Here is a 17,305-nt window from a genome sequence, read left to right as displayed (position 1 = left end):
TCGCGGGGCGCCGGAAGCCAGGCCTGAGCGGGCCGATCGGGGCGGCTTCTGACTCCTTAGAGGCTCCCGATGGGTTCGGGAGCTCTATTCTCGGGTCCCTGGGAACCGTGCCCCGAGGCCAGGAGCCTTTGCAGGGAGGGCGGCAGGAAACGCACCTGCAGGCGTCCTTTCTCTGTTGGGCAACCCGAGGGGGTTTGTACCTTTCCCAGCGCCAGCCCTGCACGGAGCCAGAGCTCAAGGGAGGACTTAATCACTGCAACCTGAAGCCTGGATTGGGGAAGAACCTGCTTCCAGCCTGGTGGGCTGCAGAGCTGGGTCCACCCTCAGCGCGCCTGCGTGGCCTCAGTTTCCCTGTCCGTGGTGCTGAGATGCTGGCGCAGCGTCTGGGACGCAGGCCAGAGGGCGCGCGCCCCTGCTGCCTCGAAAGCAGTCTTGTGACCATGACTCACCTACCTTTGCCCCTGCGGGGGTGGGGATGGTTGCAGGGGTCCTTGCAAAGTAGCTCCCGCGCCACATCCTTGCCCCAAATCCCCCCACCTCTATTTGGAATGAAGTAGGGTACAAAGAAATGCAAAAAATACGGCTCTGGTTTTCTGGGACCTGAGTGAGGGCTCAGAGTGGTCACCTGCCTGCCAGAGGCTTAGAAAATCCAGCGCCTGGCTCACAGGAAATGGTTTGGGGGAGGGGGGGATTCAGGCTGCCGGAAGGAAAAGTCTCTTTTTAGGCGGTGTGTACTTGGTTGAAGGTGTCCCTAGAAAAGTCGTCACACTTAACACAGGGAGGAAGTGGAGTGAGACCGTGATGTTGTTACAAGGTGTGGCTTGAGATCAGTGGCATGGAACCAAATGTTTATAAATTGTTCCGTGGACGACTCATTTCCTCTGTAAACCAACTCAGGAATTAAAAAAAAAAAAAAAGTTTAAAAAATCATCCCACTTGACAGAAGGTGGACTTTTTGACCAGTGGCTGGGAGGAGAGGGTCAGGCTTTCAGCGGGGAGATCAGGCTGGGTGTTGGGAAGGCTGAGAAAACCCTTGTCTCAAATCAGCGTTGTGGTTCAGATAAGGGTGCCAAGGACTTTGTCTAAAAATACCAGCCCTTGGGGAGGTGGAGCTGTCCTGCCCAGGTGACAAGCCCTTTGTCCCACTATCCCCTGGCAGCAGTCTGGTAATCTCAGAGGAATGCTGGAAATCTGGTCGGAAGAATGGGACACTAAAAGAGTGGATGGCTGTAATTTGAAATAACTTTCTAATTTGATAATTTTGTTGTTGTTTTTGCTGATTGCCCTCCAGTGAGCACAACTCATAGCAACTCTATGAACAAATGACCTGAAGCCTTTCTAGAACTATCATTTCTCTAAGTTCACAGAGTTTCCAGAAGCATGTTGTTTAGGAAGTGGGTGCTACTCCTGCTAGTTTAGGCTCTTCAAATCCACAGATTGCAGCCTCTGTGGGAGTACAAGTTTGGCTCATTAAACCTGTTAGAAAAGTTCCCCGGGGCCCCAAATTTGGAAGAAAAATGGGGTTTGGGATTCTGTGGTGTCAAAAGTTTTATTGTAAACACACACACACACAAAAAGGTTTATTGTTCAAAATGTCTTTCCAAGTCAATGATTAACTGTTTATTTTGTGCTGAAGTATTTATTGTATTAAGGAGAGAGGATTAAGATAGGATTCAAGCCCCACTCTGCAGCAGAGGCTCATGGGAGCTCTCTTAAGAGGTATCCACTCTCCACCTAGAGAGCTCTGTTGGTTGGCCTAATGGTGAGAAACTACGCTGCAATCCCAAAGGCACACAGTTCAAATCCACCAGCTGCTCTGCAGGAGAAGGGTGGGTCACTCTTCTCCCATGCAATTTATTGCCTCTGTAAAACCACTGGAATGTCAGCTGTGAGTCAGTACCCGACAGCAACACTCCAGCTACAGTGCAACTGATAGTCTCCAATGCTCACCAGTCTGTCTGCAAAACAGGCCTGCATTCCTACAGTCACGAGTCACTCTCTGACAGGTCTGAGTCTCTGAGAGACCTTCTGTCGTTGAACCTCCAAACCCAGGGGTCATCATCGAGGAGTGAGGGAACAGAAAAAAGGAGGAACTCTTGGTGTCGGACAGCGTGCAGTTACACAGCAAATCAGGCATTTGGGACAATGTGGACCCGGCGCTTCCGCTACTAAGCTTAGCAGAACAAATTATGAATACAGGGGATATATAACTTTCAGCAGTTTGTGTGGTTGGAGGGGTACGTGAAGTGCAATGCCAAGCTGCTCCAAACTTTGTGTTCTTAAATGCTGCAGTTTTAGGCTCGGGGAGGTGGGGAGGAAATCAGTTCCATTTCCTTTGCAGTGTTACCCCCAACTCTGGCCTTTCATGAACTGAATCCTAGGTGCCAGAGGCCCCACTGTCCCTTATCTTCTTCCTCCACTCGTCTTCCTTTGAGTGGAAATAGTGAGACTTCATCTCACACACTTTGGACATGTGATCAGGAAGGGCTAATCCCTGGAAAAGGACATTGTTGGTAAAGTAGGAACCTCCAAAACAGCCACTGTTACCTGGTTAATTCGGACTCTGGCCCTGCAGGCTAGGGTGGAGCTGTCCTGTGGGATTCTCAAGGCTGTACTCTATGGAAGCAGATGGCCACACAGCTTTCTCATGTGGAGCTGCTGATAGATTCGAACCACTGACCCTTTGGAGCACCACCCGGGCTCCTTTGGTAAAGTTGGGGGGAGGAGGCCCCTCAGCAGGACCCACTGGCTGCTCTGACGGGCTTGAGCATAGCACCACTGGTGAGTATGGTGTAGGAGAAGCTGTGTTTGCTTCTGGTGCTTGTGGGGTTGCTAAGAGTGTGAACTGATAAGTGCACCTGACAATGATACGATGTCTTTCTCAGCGTCCCATTGCTAAGAGGCATCTGAGAGAACACTGGGCTTATAGAAAGATGGTTTGATCTGTCCAAGAAGGCTGATGCCCTGAGGTGTGGGCTGACAGGCTGACTTCTCTCACCTGGAAGCTGGTCCCCAGGGATCTGCTTGAATGTGGATGTTTGCCAGGAATGTCACAACAAGGATGGGAAGGGAATCTTCCCAACAAACTCTAATTGTGTTCTCTGTATTTATAACACTGAGGCTCAGAGTGGTTAGGTAACTCACCTGAGACCACACAGCTCATCAATGGCAGAGCCTGGGGTTGAACCCAAACAGGTTTGCTGCAGAGTTTGTGTCAGTCCCACCTGGGGACCCTGCAGTCTCCACTCTCTGGGTCAGTCTCCCCATTTGCAAACCCCTAAGACTGTGAACCTGATTGATCTGGCTGTCCTCTGTGTGCCCCATCATGAGCCAATGGTCAGCCTCTGGAGTCAGCCACCCAGACCTGGTGCAATCAACTGCGGCCAGGTTGCAGGTCTCAGACAAAGTTTCCGAGCAGCAGGAGTGGGGCCAGGCTGGTGTGGGAATTTCAAGTGAAGTAGTCCTAGAGCACACGCAGAGGTGGTATTTGTGAACATGTAACACACGTGAGTGTCAGCTGTGTCCGTAAAGTGCACTGCACTCCTATATGACATTCGTATACCTGTCACTATTGTGACCACGGCTGGAATCCAGTTTGGAAGCTGTCTGCAGGAGCAGACTTGTTTGCTGGTACTGATAAGGATTAGGGTGGAATGTTGATTTCTAGTCAAACATTCTTCCAAGTGGTATAGCCCTGGTCTGTCCATTTGTTGTGCAGATGTAACTCGTGGTTGCTGTGATGTGATGCTGAACACTGTGACACTGATGTGTCAAATGTGATAATGGTTACCCGTGGTAGACAGCATTTGGTGGAGCTCCCCAATTAAAACAAGCGTGGAAGCAGGAGTGGCATCCACTTCCGAAATGGCTTGCCTCCGGAAACTCCATGAGCATTGAAAAATGACGAAAGTTACACAGGTGTTCATGTCTTTCATTCATAGGCTTGCTATGAGTCGTGTATGACTTGACAGCACTTAACAACAACAATAACAATTCTGACCGCAGCCAAGGACTTCACACTGTGGACCTTGGGATTAGCACGTAAGTGTTCTAGCCACTGTGCCACCAGAACTCCGTCTAACTGGACAGGCACCCAGATAATCCTCAGTGCAATGACTACACCTTAGTTCCTTAGGAACTCTTTGAAGTCTAGTTTTCCACAAACAAAGGCCAAATCGAGGCATTCTCTCCACAAGTGATTGTAAGGATTAATGTGTAGAAGCGTGGAGTGTTTCACCCCAAGGAGGGCACAGGGCACAGCATCTGATGGCTCTGTGTTTCTGCTGGTATCTCTTCCGGGATGGAGGGGCACCTGATAATACAGCAGGTCAGCACTGGGCTGTGATAGACGTGGAGACAGCCTTCCTACGTAGAGGCTGAGATCTCTTGGCTAAAAGAGGAGTCATTAAAGTCTTGCTGGCCCCCAGGTCCTCTGGCCCCACGGCTCTGTGCCCCCTCTCTGCATGACACCCACTCTGGGTGCAGAGCCCCTGCTGGGCTGTGGGATGAATGTCCCCACAGTCCAGCAAAAGTCCTGCCCGTGGCTCTCATGGGCCTGTCCAGGGCTTAGACATCGAAGCCCACCCTTGATACTGGGTGGTCAACTCCACAGACCACCAGAGCAGAGGCTGAGGGAGCTTGGCATGTTATAAGCACTGAAATCATAGGTTTTTCCCATTTGGCAGAGATTCACAGAGTTAAACATGGAATTAGCAAATGACGCAGCAATACCACCCCGCGGAGGTCTGCTTGTGAGATGGGAAAGCAGGGACTCAGGACCTGAACACCAGTGCTCACTGCCATGCATCCACGCAGCCAAAAGGAAGAAAGAGCCCAGGAGCCCGTCGGCAGGGCCACAGACAAATGCTCCATCCTGGCATCGCGGTCACCTCAGGCGAAGACGCACTGACTCCTCTGGTGCCATCAGAGCGTGTTGTGAAAACAGGAGGCTGTGCGAAATAAGGCAGACCCCCAAAGCAAAACTGCTGTAGGATCCCACTTAGACGAAGTATCCAAAGATAGGAAGACCCCGACAGAGAGAAGGCAGCTACGGGGGCGGGCACGGGGGAACATGGAGAGTTAGGGTTTCTGTTGAGTCAGTGAAAACCGCTTGACTTAAAGAGTGGGGATGATTTGAAAACATGACTGACTGTCCCTGCATGTGGAGGGGGCCTCCCAGGGCAGAGAAGGCATCCCCCAAAGAGTCAGGAACCATAGGCGACTTGGACATGGAACACGATAGTACAACATCGCCTGGGAGAGTGTAATCTGGTCAGGACCAGCTCATAACAACTGCTCAGGAAAAGTGCTGGAAAAATTAGTGTCCAGAAGGACAGGCCAGAGCTGTAAATAAGTTCACGTCTCTTTCTAGAGACTTCCCTCCAAAAAAAGTAGGGCGTCTGAAGGCAGAAGCCCTGAGCGTTGGTCTCTCTGTAACCTCGTGATCTATACTTAGAGAAAGCTGGAAATAACCTAAATGTTCAGAGGGGCTGGGCCGAGGGAAAAAACCCCTCAGTGGTACAGTGGCAAAGCCTCCTGCTAACTAAACAGCCAATGATTTGAATCCACTTGGACAGAGAAAGATGTGACCGTTTCAACAGCTTTGGAGATTAGGGCAGATTGTCTGTCCTACAGGCCTCTGTGAGTAAGGATTGATTGAGTGGCAGTGGGATTTTTGGGGGTGGCTAGTGAAGGATAATGAAGGGAGCTGTGGTGGCAAGAAGCTGCACTGCAATCCCAAAGACACGCAGTTGGAGGCCACCAGCCGCCCTGAGGGAGGAGGATGGGCAGTCTCCTCCCATGCAATTAACTGCCTCTGAAAACCCACCAGAAAGTCAGCTATGGGTCAGCTCCAACTCCACAGTACACAGCAACCACAATGGTGTATCAGGGAGCTCTGGCAGGAAGTTGTACTGCTAAATCAAAGGCCGCATGCACAGTGGCTCAAATCCACCAGCAGCTCTGAGGCTCAAAGATGGACATTCTCCTCCCTGCTCCTGAAGGCCTCCGGATCCTCCCTGCCCTGGACAGCCTCTGGAACCCAGGTGAGGGTCGCCGTGAGTTGGAATCAGCTTGTCAGCAGTGAGTGTGATGGTTTGGCCCGCTGGTCCCTAACAGCAGCAGGTGGACAGTGATGCGAGCATGAGGGGACTTCATTTCCCACTGTTTCTAGAGCGTCGTCAAGACGCCAGGCAGATGCTGGACAGCGCTGGGTGGTGAGTAAACGAATTGGCATATTCCTTTTCCGATCTTGAATAGCAACCTCGCCCTCCCACCGCCAAGCTCTCCTCACCAGTGTGTCACCAGACTACAGCCCCCCCAGGAACACAGACTTTAGCTTGTCCCCTCCCCTCCACACCAGGCCTGCCGGGGCCTAATGCTCAAAGCAGTTCTGGATTGAATAGGGTCTTCCCTCCTAAACAAGAGTTGTCACCTTGTGACTGTGACCCATCAAGCATAGGCTTTTCTTCCTTAAACTTAAGGAGGCTGTATCAGGTTAGGATGTGTCCTAAACCGAATCACTTCTGAGTTATAGAAAGAGCCTAGATTAGGTACAGAAAAGTAATCACAAACCCAGAAAATTGATCGCACGTGACAAGGAACCCAGGAATGCAGAAATGGAGACAAGGACTTCCGCTGGGGCAGAGGTCCTAAACTCAGACTTGCAGGGTCCTCAGGGAAAACCCCAAAACACTGAAAAACAGACCAGCATCGCTGATGTCAGATGGAGCTTGATGAAAGCAGAGTATACTAGAAAGAGGCTTACTTGTGTCTTATTAATGATGCAAAGGCGTTTGACTGTGTGGATCACGATAAATTATGGGTAATGTTGAGAAGGACGGGAATTCTCAGTTGCTGTGTTGTGCTCCTGCAGGGCCTGTACATGAACCCAAAGCAGTAAGCGTGGCTGGACCACCTGACAACAGCTGCCTCCTGAACTACAAGAAAATACAATTTTGTTCTTAAAACTACTCCCTTATGACGTTTTCTGTTACGGAAGTGCTAAAGACACAGACACACAGAAATACTTGCTGAACTAATGAATGAAGCACTGGCTGCAGCACTGGCTAGCTGTGTAACTCTGGGCTGAGCCTCAGTTTCCTCAGCTGTAAAGTGGGAACCCTCACACCCGAGGGCCAGGCTGTGTGAGGGCTGAGTGGGAGGGCATGTGCCAAGCAGGGGCAGGCAGGTCCTGGTCACATGCAGCAGTGCATTATGGGTGCAGCTCCTCGGCCAGCAGCTGCCCTTCAGTGATGAATAATGGAGAAGCCCACAGCCTCAGAAGACTGTGTAAGAGAACACTGGCATTCGGCTCACCAGTGTGTCCGTCTCTGTGTCTGAGCAGACCTGGCCTGGAGAGGATTTTGCAGGAACTGCTATCGCCACCACTGTTGCCAAAGAGAGCTTGAACCAGGTACAAAAAAAAAAATAAATAAATCACTTTTTCAGAAACAAAATGGGGAAAAAAGTTTTCTCCAAAAGCTCTGTTATTGAGGCTGGATTCTGACAGTAGCTGGAGAGGGTGTGGGTGGATGGTCCAGTCCTGCGACAGCTGAGTGGTCACCACTGGGCATGGTGGGCTTGTCCTCTAGCCCCAGCCCTGTCCAGGGGTCCAGCTGCAAGGCCTGTCCTGAGGAAGAGAAAAGGCTTTGTGAGATGCCCTCCTTGCCCCAAGTCAATGACCCATTGTCCACAGGGGATGATGGCCACGTGCACATGTCTGCCTCCTGCAAGTGTCACAGCTGCCCTTGAGAAGAGCACAGGGAGAAACCATGCACCCCACAGGTACCATGCACCCCTCAGGTACCACCCACACCACAGGCACCATGTACCCCTCAGGCACCATGCACCCCTCAGGTACCACCCACCCCACAGGTACCACGCACCCCACAGGCACTATGCACCCTTTAGGTACCACCCACCCCACAGGCACCATGCACCCCACAGGCACCATGCACCCCACAGCATCCACCTGCGGGGTGCGGAGCCTGAGCTGCACTAGGTCAGGTATTTCCTCTGCAGCCTGTGAGAGCAGGTTGTGTCCTCATCACTCTGGTCCAGGACCCGGACTTCAAAATCCAAAGACCCTGCCTTATCCTGTCGTGACAAGTCACCTTCAGAGAGTGTCAGGAACTGAATTGTGCCCCAGCATGTGTATGTCAAGTCCTCACCCCGTACGTTAACTAGGGAGCCCTGGGGACACAGCCGGCTCCATGGTGAGCCGCCAAGGGCTGCTCCTCAGTCCTAGAGCCTGACAAGGAGGATCGCCGTGGGTGGCCGCTGCCAGGGGGTCCGAGGTATTGTTTACAGCTGCGCTCAGGGGCCCCTGCTGCCTCAGTGCGTTCTACACGGCACCGCTGGCTGAATGGTCTGAAGTTCGGGTTCACCGGCTGCTCTGTGAAGCAGAGACGAGGCAGTGCACCCATGAAGGTTCAGCCTGCCCCAGAAACCTGATGGGGCCCCAGTCCAAGTCAGACTGACAGCGGGGGGTACGCTCTTTATACCTGTGTTATAGTGAGAATAGCGTTTCCTTTGTTAACGGTAAAGAGGTAGTGTTGGTGGGGGTGGGGTGTGAATTCCAAGCCTCCTCTTTTCCTGCCTCTGAGCTTGTTGTCTGGGGCTAATAACTGCCTTCAGCTGGAGCCCAGCGGCCCAGCAGAGACTGTAGGGATGATGCAGGACCCAGCAGGGTCCCCTCAGTCTTGTCCTGGGGTCCCCGTGAGTCCGGCCAGCATCTAACAACAACACGCCTGACTGGATGTCAAGTGTGCTTGAAATCAATCTCTTCTGAGAATTTAAGGGCAGACTAAGCAAGCAGAGATGAGGAAATAGATGCTGTGTCACCCGAAGACTAGCAGGAGGGGCCCAGGAACAGGAACTCAGGCGACAAGGACCCCGGCCCGCACCCTGAATTGGAACTTCTAGTTCCTGAACCGTGAGAGAATGCCTTGGGCTTATGAAGACATTCGTGTGTAGTGTTTCCAGGACGGCTCCGAACCCTGGACACCTTAAGCTCAGGCACAGGTGCCGCTGCTCTAGCTCCCCGCTCCAGTTTTGAGCCTGTAACTGCTGAGTGCAGAAGGGCCAGCAGGCCAAAATCCACATGCTCCAGGTGGGGCGACAGCTCCGCCAGCAGAGACATGGACCTAGGTTCTGTCGCTAAAGGCCTGAGCTTGACTCCAGCCCAGGAAGCTCTGTCAGCAAAACCGAGCAACCTTCCGGAGTTCTCTAAGCCCCAAGGTGACCTGAATGCCGCCCCTATTCTGTTTGTAGTGATGCTGTGTGTACAATCACCACACTCTTTATGTTGCCATTTCCTCATCTCTACAGGGTAGTAATAGTCCCTGTCCCATCAATGCTTTAAGAATGAAGCTGGATCCTGAATGGGAGGCAACTGCAGAGCGGACTGGGGGGTGGGGTAGGGGTGGGGATTATGCAATAATGAATATTTAAAACAAGTGAACTGGGGGAGGGGGGAGGGTAGAAAATATACAATAACAAGTTAATGAAATTCCAACTTTTCTGTAAACTTTCATTGACATTACAATAAAAAAAGAAGAAGAAAATGCACACCCATGTTTATTGTGGCTTTGTTCACAATAGCAAAGAGCTGGAAACAACCCAAGAGCCCATCAACAAACGAATGGATAGAGAAACTCTGGTCTATTCACACAATGGAATACTAAGCAACATTGAAAAACAAGGAACTCATGAAATATTATGCAAAACGGATGACCTTGGAGGTCATTATGCTGAATGAAATATCTCAGTCACAAAAGGACAAATATTGCATAGGGCCACTGCTGTAAAATGGTACTGACATCGGGGTTGAGGGAAGACAGAAAAGGAGGGGAGGAATGATGTATACTCCATTGAAACAGATGAGGGAGAGACCTGTTTAAAAGGGACGTATGATTGGGTATTATTGTCATGACATGAGTCCAGAATGAAGGCTGCACAGTAGAGTGGACTTGAGGGGAGGGATTGTATAACAATGAAAGAGTTTTTCTTTCACTTTTCAAGGAGAAGAGTGATTTGGGGGGAGGGGTGGGCAGGGAGAAAAATGCAACAATGAATTAAGGGAAACCCTAAGTCTCTGTAAACTTTAATTAAAATTAATAAAAAAAAGAAGAAAAAAGAATGAAGCTGGGACTGTACCCTGTAGCTGAGGTGCTTGTGTGCCATGAGTCGAACTGGCCTATAGCTGACCCTCCAGTGGGTTTTCAGAAGCAGTTAATCTCTCAGGAGACAGCCCATCTTCCTCCCACAGGGCATCTGGTGAATTTGAACCACATACCTTTGGGATTGCAGCACCTCTTCTTACCACGAGGCCACCAGAGCTCCACTGATGGTCTTCAGAGATGAGGAAACCACATTTAGAGAGGTCATAGCTTATCCACGGTCACACTGATGGTGCAAATGGCTGACTCACTTGACTGCTGGCCACGTGGAGGTTCAGGCTCTCCCAGAGGCATCCCAGAGGAAGACCTGTCCACCACTGTTGGAGAAATCGGCCATTGAAAATGTTTTCAGGAACCATCCACAGTCTAGGTAGACGACACTTCCATGTGTGTGGTTGTATGTGCTGTGAGTGCGTGCATGTGTGTGGTGAAGACAGTAGGGGCAACTTCTTGACCCAAACCAGACACCCCAAGGGAATGAGTTGCCGGACTCACTGGGCATGAAGGACCTTACAAAGGCGATCTTCCACCTCCTGCTTCGGAAAGTAGCAACCAGGCTCACAGAAGCTTGTGATTGGCCACCAGAGGTTCAGCTGTGGATCTCTTCCTGTCCAGAGCAGAGAAGAGTGAGGAAGACAAAATTGAGACTGTCAAGGAATTCATCTTATTTGGCTCCACAATCAGTACACTCGGTACTAGCAGGCAGGAGACCAGCAGATGCGTTGCACTGAGAAAGTCTGCAGTCAGGGCTCTCTCCAAAGTACTGAGAAAGAATAATGTCAGTTTAAGGTCTAAGGAATTCCTGATTCAAGCCATGATCTTTTCAGTCACTTGCTGTGCATATGAGAGTTAGACAATGACAAAGTTAACAGAAGAATCTATGTCTTTGAATGGAAGTGCTGGAGAAGAATACTGAACATCCCATGAACTGCCAAAAGAACAAACAGGTCTGTCTTGGAGAAGGTGCAGCCGGAGAGCAGGAGGCAAAGATGATGCAGCATCCTGGATGGTACCCGGCTGCACTGCTGGTCACTAGGAAAGGGGGCACAGTGGGAAATCCTGAATGGAGTGGAAGGAAAGAGTGAAACACTAAAAAGAAAAATCCCATGCTTACTGGTCGAAAACAGACAGAAGAATCTCCAGGCTTATGGCCCTCAGTCACCTTATGGACCTGAATCTGAACTCACTTGGGGCTCAAATTAGAGAGGCCCATGAGGCAACTGGTAACACCAGGAGGTAATCCAAGACCTGTGAGCCACACAGCATCAGCCCGGCATGGGGATAACGCTTGGAATGCAGGAAGAGGAAGGAGAAAAAAAAACAAGGACCACAAGGAGGAAATGTCTGTAAAACGTGGAGATAGTAGTCAGCTCTGTGAGGCAAAATGTGTAGGAACAAGCATTGAACCCGTGTGCTTTGTAAACTCACTCAAATCACAATGCAAAGTTTTTAAAAGGGGAAAAGGTAATCCTATCAGGGCCAGTCCTCCTCTGACACACACTGTCACCCTGTCACCAAGCTGAGTCAGAGCAACTCCTTGGCAACTGCTTATTGGTAACCCCACCCACGGCTGCCTTCAGTCCCCGCATACTGTGAGCCTCTATTGGCATTGTTGTCATGTGCCCTCAAGTCACCTGCGACTCAGAGTTCTCAACCTTGCTCTGTCTTGAGCCAGCTTCACTGTCACTGATAAACCTACCCCCACTACCCCAGTCACTGAGTCAATCCATCTCATCCAGGGTCTTCCTCTCTTGTGCTGTCCCTCCACCCTCCCAAGCATGATGTCCCTCTCCAAGGACTGTCCCTCTCCAAGGACTGGCTTCTCCTTGCAACATGTCCAAAGTAAGTCAGATGGAGCTTCCGAATCCTTGCCTCCAAGGAGAGGCCTGGATTCACCCTTTCCAGGACAAACCTGTTTGTTCTCCTAGCCATCCGTGGTATATTCAATACTCTTCACCAGCACCACAGCTCATAAGCATCAATTCTCCTTAGTCATTGTCCAGCTTTCTAATGTGAAGATTGTGGCCTGGATCAGGCACACCTTAGTCTCCAAACTGATATCATTGCTCTTCAGTACTCTGGAGAGGGCCCTGTCAGCAGATTTTCTCAGTGCAATTCGTCCTTTGATTTCCTGGCTGCTAGTACCAAGAGAGCTGACTGTGGAGCTAAGCAAACTGAAGCTGTTAACAATCTCAGTTTCTTTACCATCTACAGCTATAAATCTTTATGGGAGGACACTGCCCATCTTTCTCCTGCAGAGTGGCTGGGGCATTCAAACTGTAGCCCAATGCTTTATGCACTACAACACTGGGCTCCTTGATACCACCAAAGGGTTGCAAGAACAGCAAGGTAAGGGGTGGACACACAAAGGACACCAGGGCCCTTCTGCTTATTGCCTGCTGGCTGCAGGCTTCATGGAGCTGGCTAAGACTGGTCAAAGCCATGTCAGGAGAGGCAGGCGGGCACACACTCCCCCAGTGTCTGCTTAAGAGCAGAGCCTGCAGGAGTATACCAAACCAGAAAGGTAAGTCTGGGGCGATTTGTCTGGGAGGCAATGCAGAGCCTGCGGCCTGCTCCATTCTTTGAGGCTCCTGGTATGAACTGGTGAGACTGAACAGACATTCCAAAGGGACTGCCAAAGGGCATATTTGAAAGAACAAATCAATGCTGTTACCACCTTGCAAAAGCCTCCTAAGGAATCATCTTGCCATTTATAAGCCAACAGGAGCTTTTGTGAGACTGGTTTGTAGAGCCCTGGAAGGTAGTGACCACCCATCTCTGGGTCCATCTGTACCCAGAAAAAAAGACAGAAGAACCTGCTGTCTGTCACAGTGAGCCAACTGCATGGGGACCAGGAGGGAAAACGACTGATTCCTGACATGTCAGGATCAAGCCAGGTTTTTTCAAGGGCTCTGGGGACTTAGCGGTAAGGAGTTGCACTGTCAACCCACAGGCAGATGGTGTGACTCGACCAGCTGCCCCACGGGGTGATTTACTGCCTCTGAAAATCCACTGCAGGGTCAGCGACAGGTCGACTCTGACTCGATGGGACCCAACTGCCAACTGCTGCTTACAAGGAGTAGGAACGTGGGAAGGGTCCGGAGTGACCTGGTGAATTCCTGCTACGGCTGTCAGACGTCAGACGTGGTTCATGTTCCAGGTTCAGGCTTCCTTGCTGATGGTGCATTCTGCACGTCATTTCTCGGGTTTTCTTATATCAGGGTGACTTGATTACACATTCTTAGTTCCTGGAATTACAATCTCACAGGTTAAAGGACCTGCATAAGCAACTTGCCACTGTTGTCCTTACGCAACTATGAGCAATCTGGTTAAAGGACCTTACACAGGCAACTTTTACTACCGTCTTAAGCTTGTAAACGGTGGCTGAGCTCTTCCCACCACCCAACCCACGTTCTGGTTATCCTTACAAGAATAGGAAGGATTCCAGGTGGCACATTGGATTAAGCACTGAGAAGTACAACAGCAATTCGTTTGTTTTAAAATACAGATGACACTAAATCCTGAGATCCTTGGGCCACGTGACCCTGCCATGGACTTTCGTGGGCCCCCAGGTAGGTTCCTGGTCAGTGATGTCCATCTGCTAGAGGTGATCCTCCTGGCGGTCACCCAGACAGCATTGCCTGTGTCCCCACAGCCTGTGTGTTAGATCAGGTTATCCCAAGCCCCATCCTGTGGTTTTGTACCTGAAGTCCACTGCCCCTGGTTGGTTCTGACTCACAGTGGCCCTGCAGGACAGGGTAGAGCTGGCTGCGGTGTGTGTCACTGTAGAGCAGCCCATGGCATGGCTGGGGTCCTTGTCTTCACAGGAGCAGATGGCAGAGCTAGCAGCAGGTGGATGTGAAAAAGGATTCGTTTTTAATTAGTAGGCTAATGCTTACTTAATTGTGCCCCACATCTAACTCTCAAAGCACAAACAGTAAATATGATTTCTAGAATGACCTCTGCCGTGAGCAAGTTGTGTTGGGCGGATGAAGTGTCTGGCTCAAGTCTCAGGATCCTTGCCCTTCCCTCATCATCTCTGCACCCTGCAAGGTGGACTCTCTTGCTTTCTGTGAAGGAGAGCCAGCACGTCCCTTACACAGATGGGTAAGCTGAGGGCAGGGGTTAACCAAAGGTCAGAGGTTTCAAGACCTGGTGCTGCAGCTGGGTGGCCATGGACAGAACCTCTTCTGTGGGTCACAACAAGCTATGTCCCAAGGCCACCCTACCCCCAGGGACCAAGGCCAGGTCTCTAGGCCACCCTGCCCCATCCTCCATCCCCCAGCCTAGTGGACCACGGGCTTCCCACACATGGACATCAGCTACCCCCCACCCCAGGCCCTATCCTTCAACCAGGAAGAGCCCAACCCTGTCCCTAGCTGTGACTGATTAGGAAACCCAAGGGCGAAGTGGACCTCCCAGGTGACCCTCAGCGTGACCTTGGCCTAGCAGAGCTTCTGGCAGACAGATGCCCGGTGGCCTGGAGAGGTGCACGGGGGAGGGCCAGGGAAGAGCTGACCCACACAGCCCTGCGGTGGGACTGAATTCCAGGGCCAGCTGCAGCCTTGGGGACAAACAATCCTGCCCGACCGGATTCCTGAGGCCTCCTTGGGGGAGGGACCGCCGGACAGTGGGGGCCAGAGGGGGCTAATCTCCCGGCCTGGCTCAGGGGCGTGGTCAACAGGGTGGGGGTGGGGCCAGCACGGGGCGTGGTCAGTCTGGGCGAAGGGGTCCTTGGCCTCGGTGTGGCCTGGCTGCTGCAGGGCCTCATGACAGGGTCCTGTCTTGAGACCCCTATTGCAGACCGCGCCCTGTTTTGGCATCTGCTGGGCGCCCCCCATCCCATCCCATCCCCCATGTTCCGGCTAGGGGCCAGCGGGCTTCCCTTGTCCTCCGCTTTCTAAATCTAAGCCGGACTTGGAGGTGCTTTTGCAAGTGGTGACAAGGACAGCGGGGCGTGCGCCCAGCCGAGGGGGCGGGTAGCAGCGCGCTCGGCCCTGTTCTTCCCGGATGAGGCGCTGAATGTGGAAGAACCTCACCTTGGCGATAAGATTCCGCTGACAAAGCAGGTCCCAGGCCTTGCACCGAGGCCCCGCCCGCCCTCCAAGCCTTGCACCTGGCAGCCCCCTTCCCTGAGATCACCCAGTCCTGGCTCAGAGAGAGAGATCCACAGCTCAGGACTGGCCCTGGGCAGGGCCCCATGGATATTTCATTGACTCAATCAATCAATCAATCAATCAATCAATCCACTCCGTAGGGGTGGGTGGGCCGCACCTGTTAGAGGCAGGTCAGTGGTGGAAAGCCAGCTGCAGCACTCCAAGCTGGGTTTCCTGGATGGGATGGACACCGCCCTTCTGTCTACTGGAATCCCCAGAATCTGGAGGGGTTTTGTGACACACCCACAGATTACCGCACAACTCCCAGATTGACTAGGAAGAAAGGCCTAGAGACCTTATGAAAATGTCCTGAATACACAGTGGGGTTCGTCGGGCCTAGGTGTCCACTGGGCGCGATGGGGCTCAGCCAGACACAGGGTCGCCTGGCCTATGTGTCCCTCCACTGGGAAAAAGGGGAGTTTTGGTTTGTTTCCTTCCCGCCTTTCTCACATTTGTCCATGGTGGGCTTGGAAGCTGCAAGTTGTGATAACTTAGTAAGAAGGAGAAGCGTGGGTCCCTGAGTTGCCACATGGAGGTGAGACACCAGGATTTAGCGTGAGCACGCGCACACACACACACACACACACACAGAGCTGTGGGGGTCAGCTGCTGAGTGTGGGTCTGGGTGCTGTATTCTGTGGCCTGTGTCTCTGCAAACTCACTTTCCTGCATTCTCTTCACCTGGGAGAGCCCAGCCCTGGGTGAACCTGAGCGGCTCCTTCTCACCTGGTCCTGCAAATCCCAGCAGTTCACAGACAGCGTCCTATCAACTCAGCGTCTTCATGTCTACTCTCCAGAGCTACTGGAACTGATAACCACCAGGAAAGGCATCTCAATCGTCTCAAAACGTCAAACTCGCTGTCGGAACAGACTCCTAACTAACCCTGCATGGGTTTCTGAGGCTGTGTTTTATCACATGGAGACGACTGCCTGTCTATCACTCACAGCCACTGGTAGAGTCGAGCCAGACAGACTAGGGTTCATAGCACAACCCTTCGCTTACTAGTGCTGCTACAACAGAGATCCCACGTCTTCACATACTCTGGGCATTAGTCCTTGGAAGATGCTCTGGTGGCCCAAGCACTAAGGAGTTGGGCTGCCGACCTGAAGGCGTGGAATTAGAATCCAGCTTCTCCGCGGGAGAAGGGCGGGCGATCTCCTCCCGTGCGATTTGCTGCCTCTGTAAACCCACTGGAGGGTCAGTATGAGTTGGTTCTGAGTCAGCGGTGCAGTCCTTGTAAACAGACATCATCCTTTAAAAAGTAGCAGGTAAGCAAAGGCGCGGAAGACCCTCAAGGGGACAGACTGGAGTGGTCGGTGACTGCAACCACGGGCCCACGCACAGCTGAGGTGGTGAGGGGCACACAGTGGGCAAGGTTTCGCTCTGCTGTCTAAGTCAGAGTCTCCCCATGACCACAGCCATCCAAGGGGCTGTGCCTCCCTCGGTGCTTGGGTGCTGCTGTTCTCGATTTGTCGCGTACTGGTACCGAGGGAGTTGATTGTGGATCCAAGTGAGACGAAATAGTGGACAGTTTCCATCACTTCTCCATCTGCGATGACATCGTCTTCTGGCCCAGTGGTGAGGATTGTTCTCTTCTTGAAGGTGAGATGTAATCTGTACTGAAGGCTGCGACCTCTGATCTGCTGCAGCAACTGCTTCAAATCCTCACTTTCAGCAAACAAGTCTGTGTCATCTGCTTGATGCGGGTGGGTGCTGAGTCTTCTTCGAGCCTCATGCCATCCTCACAATTTTCTGTAGAAAGTCCAACTTCTTCTCAAATGATTTGCTCGGCATACAGATTGGATACGTGTGGAGAAATGATACAGCCCTGACAAGCACCCTTCTTAATTTTAAATCTTGCAGTGTCCCCTTGTTTTTGTTCACACAGCAGCCTCTTGATCTAGGTATAGGTTTCACATGAACACAATTAAGTGTTCTGAGATTCCCGTTCTTCTTAACATCACCCA

Source organism: Elephantulus edwardii, unplaced genomic scaffold, assembly GCF_000299155.1.
Source record: "Elephantulus edwardii isolate Elephantulus edwardi_28Jun2011 unplaced genomic scaffold, EleEdw1.0 scaffold00126, whole genome shotgun sequence".
Taxonomy (NCBI): Eukaryota; Metazoa; Chordata; class Mammalia; order Macroscelidea; family Macroscelididae; genus Elephantulus; species Elephantulus edwardii.
This window is presented reverse-complemented; position numbering follows the sequence as displayed.